The 5,425-nt window shown below is 41.3% G+C and overlaps 1 pseudogene; it reads left to right on the top strand.

Moving 5' to 3' along the window:
* Positions 1 to 4,347: 4,347 nt before the first annotated feature.
* On the top strand, positions 4,348 to 4,839 carry LOC146798808 (anterior gradient protein 2-A pseudogene; annotated as a pseudogene).
* The last annotated feature ends 586 nt before the right edge of the window (positions 4,840 to 5,425 follow it).

Raw genomic sequence — 5,425 nt, 5'->3', positions numbered from 1 at the left:
GCGAGCAAGGTGTAGTGGTGTGGTGCAGTGAGTTAGAGGTACCCTTGTCACTGAGGGGGGAAGTGAGGGCAGAGAGAGTGGTGGAGAAGAGGGTTGAGTTAAAGTTGTTAGAGTGGCTCCTGAGTTTTGTTTGTGCTGTCGCCTGTGGGGGAGGTTGGTTATGGGAGGGTGAGTTGTGAGAATGAGTGATGGTATTCCGTAGCGTAGGGAATAAGGATTCAAATGAATCTGGGTTGGTGTCATTGACTTGAAACATGACTATTCAATTTCTGTAGATGGTTGCAGTGGTGTTGCCTTTGACTGTAGGAGAGTTAGTGATAGTCAGTTTGCACCTGTGCGGGGTGCTAGTGGTTTTGGACGTATGAAGGTAGTTCCTTAGTAGGCCTGGGCGAAAATTTCGTTCCGTTCGCGGAAATTGCGATAATTTGACATTTTCACGTTCCGCGGAGAGCGCGAAAATGTCAAAATTTCCGCTTTCCGCAGCTTGGCGATAATTTGTTTCTTGCTCGCGCTGTAAAATACTACATTCTCGCGCGCGCGCGATTGCCTTACCTGAATCCCTGCGTTTGCCGAGAAGTTTTCTTGATCCGGTCGCGTTCTCCATGAGATGTTGGATTGTGTTTAGCCATTTGAGCTGTCTCGCGACAGTTCGCGCCCGCAGTGACGTCATGCGTCGCGCGATCACGTCTTTCTTCTCACGATCATGCACCGCGAGACAACTCAAAACAAGATGGCCGCGCCCGGGAGCAACCACATGGGTAAGTTGGCGACCCGCAACCATGCAGAAAATGTCGCGAACATGCTGGAAAAAAAATTCCGCATCTTCGCGATATTTCCGCTTGTTTGCGATAATTTTAAACATTTTCGCGATAATTTGCGAAAGTGGATTTCGCAAATTCCGCCCACCCCTATTCCTTAGTACTGTATTCCATTTCACAGGTCGGTGGTGTGAGATCCATTTTCTGTTGACCTTTGGAGGTGTTGTAATATATATCAACAGTGAGTGTTTCAGGGTGTTGTTTGATCAGACTGTGTTTGAAGTTTTTGGCCACCCTAGCTGGGAGATTTTGGAGGATAGTGATGAATAAAAAGTTTGGACCATATGGTTTCATGCCGTTGGGTACTTAAGAAAGGAGTTGTGTTGAGGGGACAGGTAAAAAAATGACCTCAGGGAAGCGCTCTAATGCCATTTATGAGTGAAATCAAGCAGACTTCAACTGTGTGGGATACCCTAGATATTGCTGAAGGAGGAACAGATCATAGCAGTGATTGAGGTGGACTAGAATCAGCACAATCCGAACTGGCTGATATTCTGGGTGCTTAACCAGTACTTTTTAATTCAGTTGATGTAGTCATGGGTGGGCATTATAGACGGAGGTACATTGCAGCCATTCCCTAAGGGAGAGAGGTTGTTCTCGTTGATACAGGAGGGATGGATCTGGTCTTCATTTTCTTTCAGCATTTACAGCCGGGAAGAGGCTGGGTCCATTATAACACAGGTGAGTAGACTGTGAGGTTAGATAGGAGTGTCTTTTGTCACTTTGTATTGCTATGAGGGCAGAGTAGGTCCTTTTTTAGTTTCCACAATTTTTACTGTGTGGGTGGATTAAGTCCTCTTTTGGTTTCTACTTTTTATTATTGTAAGAGTTTTAATTTTCCATGAAACCCTTCTTTCTGAAGCTGGAAAAGGCCAAACTGTTCAAAATGGTGGCGATTATGGCCCTGGGATATCCACATGGGAGGTTCCAGGTCGCAGGGTCCATCAGACCTTGGATCAAGTTCAGCCACCGTGTTATGAATGCTGCTGAGGGCAAGTGCCTCTGTCAGCAACATCTCTGTGGCTGATGGGGATCATTGGCCAGTGAGGCAGCAAACACCGGCAGGGTAACAGGCCAACTCCCAGACTGGAGAGCAGGATGAGCAGGGAGATCGCAGCAGCAGCTCAAGCCCACCCTCCATTCTCGAACCGGAGCTAGGACTCGGTATCGGGAGGAGGGCAGCAGGGTAGGGGCAGTGCAGAGGACCAGCAACTCCTGTTCGAGGAACACACAGGTCAGTTCCCTGGGAGCAGGAGCAGCGAGGGAGAGGATCTGGGAGAGCACCTGGGATATGACCTGCACTGCTCATGATCCCTTTCCCAAAGTAGTGGCAAACACTGGGACCAAGTGCTGCACAGGATAACCACAGGGTGTTGGGCAGCGGGCTCAACTGGGGGGAGGGGCACAATCACCTCCTCCCTCCTGGTCTCTAGGTCCGACTAGCTGCTCACCCGCATAGGAATATGTGGGGGGATGCCGGCAAATGTGTGATCTTGGCAGTCCTGCAGCCAGGGACCAGTCTGTGCGGGATGGTCGGGCACGGATTTTAAACCCCACCGCGTATGGGTAGGCTCTGGCTGAGCTGGTCCAGGTCACTCTGGTCAGGTAGGCAGAGGCTCAAGTCTGTTCACACTGCCCTGGGTAGAATCTGGGGCTCCAATCCATTCATAGCCAGGTATGGTCACCTCTTTCCGGGGCAATCGAAGCCGTCGATGTCATTACGTGTGGGCCCTGGTGGTTGATCAGGGCAGTGGGTCTCTTGGTCCGTAGGTGTAGCACTGGTTGGACTCGACACAGTTGCGTGTTTCCTCGATGCGGCATTGAAGGTTCTGAAGACAAATGCGAAGAGTTGGGAAGGGGGGATTAAGCTGGAATTTTATGCAAAAATGATCCCAAAGCCTGGGATCTTCTTCCTAGATACAGAAAGTGGAATAGAGCATGTATCGGTGGTGAGCAGTCGAGATGCTTAAACAATAAGTCATTCGAGCTGATTTAATTGCAATCATGTTGGTTGAATTCACAGGATCCTTTGTTACATTCCAGACCAAAGTAGGTGAATTTATTGCACCCAAGTAGACAGGGTCTCACCTTGAAGGGCTCATGATGGTATGCTTCTCTGCTCCCAGCTGATGACCTAGACAATCAAGAATACTAAGAGTGAATGATCCATAAAAATATATTTTATAATAAATGCAAAAAAATAAATAGATATAATTTTTAATAAATACAATTATTAAGAAAACATAAATAATACCTTAAACTACAAACAATATTTAATCATAATTAAAAACACTAGAAGTAACATTATTGAACAATATACAATTATGAAGAAAAAAAAAATAATAACAAAAGTATTACTCCCCAAAAATATTAAAAGATATCTCAATTAAAATACATTTCAAAATTAATTCACAAAAGGTATGTTATTTAAAATAATTCATGAAAAAACAGTAGATAAGTGCAGTACTTTCGAGAGGTCAGATTTATTATTCCCACTCCCCTGTCAGTAACAGTAGGAAAAGTGTTTGACTTTGTAGGGGTTAGATTTTCTGTTTCAACTCCATTATAAGCAACACTAGGGAAACTGTTGGACTTTGGAGGGATGACATTTACTACTCCTACTCCAGCATGTCAGTAGTGTAAGTGGTGGACTTTGGAAGGCTCAGGTTTACTGTTCCTACTAAGTAAGCATAAAAAGATTTAAACAAATCTAGAGAAACATATAATATTTTTAACATTATACAGTTTATATAAATAATTAAAAACATAAAGTACATAAATGTATTTAAATTTACATAGATTTCTGAAATGTATATAATACAATTGTAAAAAAGATATGAAGCAATTTTACCAATTAAATACATTAAAATAGATTTAAAACACTCCAAACCCTATTGCCCTAAAATCCTAGCACACACAAAAACAAATTTAAATAATATACAAACGAAATTAACAATACACATTAATTTATAATAATAATAATAATAATAATGTAAAAATAATCTCATACAAATCCCAACGCATAATACAAATAATCAGTACAGAAATTATTAAAACAATTAATCCATTTACAAAATCAATGATCTAGTTCAAGAATTGATTAAAATATAATTAGCGTTTTAGTAAAATGTAATAAATTAATTCAGCATAAAATAATTCCTAAAATCAATAATCATGTCAGCAAATTGGAAGTTATGAGAGATATATACTATTTTTAAACAATAAAAATGAATTTTGGAAAATCTTTGCACCTTATTCCCCCAAACTCAAAAACCCACAATAAATAAATACATTCAAATAAAATAAAAAAGTCTCTAAATATTTGGTCAAATGAAAGTAAAAAATGATTCCACATACTTAACATTAAAATAATAAGAAGGTATAAAATAAAAACCAATAGAAACATAATAAACTATTTAAAAACGATAACATATAGAACTATTTAAAAAAGATACAAAGCCCATCCAAAGCCGGAGTACTTTCCCAGGACAGAAGACAAGTGCAGGTGGGAGGCCAGACATCGCTCAACATGGTGAAAGGTTGCGTGGCAGCCCTTCTGGTCCTGGTGCTTTCTTCATACAGCCTAGCCAAAGAGAGCGCCAAGAAACCGGAAGTAAAGAAGGTCCAGACTCTTTCCAGGGTGTGGGGCGACAGTCTTAAATGAGTTCAGACCTATGATGAAGACCTGTCCAAAGCCAAGACCAGTAACAAACCACTGCTTGTTATCAACCACAGAGATGACTGCTCACACTCTCAAGCTTTGAAGAAAACATTTGCTGAGCACAAAGGCATCCAGAAACTAGAGAAGTTCATTCTTCTGAACGTTGTTCATGATCCAACTGACAAGAACCTTTTACTTGATGGCCAGTATGTACCCAAGGTTGTTTTCATAGATCCATCTCTGGTAGCTAGAGCTGATCTTCTTGGAAAATACTCCAATCATCGGTACACATATGAGCCTTCACACACTGATATGTTGTATGGTAACATGCAGAAAGCACTCAAACTTCTGAAAACTTAACTGTGAGTGAAGAATGCCTAGACACGTGACCCCTGCATCCGGTTTCGCCATGAGACTTCCCAACCAGAAAGTTTACTTCAGTTGATTCGAAATTCAAGAAGACAGTGTAAAAGCATAACTGGGATTATGACTCATCTGTCTGTAAACACTTCCTAGCATCTTGACGTTTGACTGTGCTAGATTTTTTAAATATGTTCTTTATGCTTCATCTGTGAGCAACACATTTTAAAATAAATCCATTATTTGGATACAAAGTACTTAAAAACAACATTTGTATGTGAAACATCCTGTTGAACAATGTTCTTGACTCCAATATATTTTTGACACAATATTATTGATTCACAAATTAACCGATATTCCAGGTATGGCAAAAAATTCGCACTTTTTGTCTTTTTGCAAAGCTGCTACTACCGGAACCAATACTCTGGAGAGCATCCATGGAGGATGAAAGGATGAAAAGTAAGGCCTTGAACTGGAAATGTTGCTCTGCTACTGAAAACTGAAGAAACCTTTGACTGTCTAGGTGCCACATGAAACTCTGTGTCTTACAGATCTCTGTTATCCAAATAATCATCCGTGGAAACCA

The sequence above is a fragment of the Triturus cristatus genome, chromosome 9, assembly GCF_964204655.1.
Source record: "Triturus cristatus chromosome 9, aTriCri1.1, whole genome shotgun sequence".
NCBI classification, from domain to species: domain Eukaryota; kingdom Metazoa; phylum Chordata; class Amphibia; order Caudata; family Salamandridae; genus Triturus; species Triturus cristatus.
Note: the sequence above shows the minus strand (reverse complement) of the source record. Positions and strands in the feature narration are given on the sequence as shown.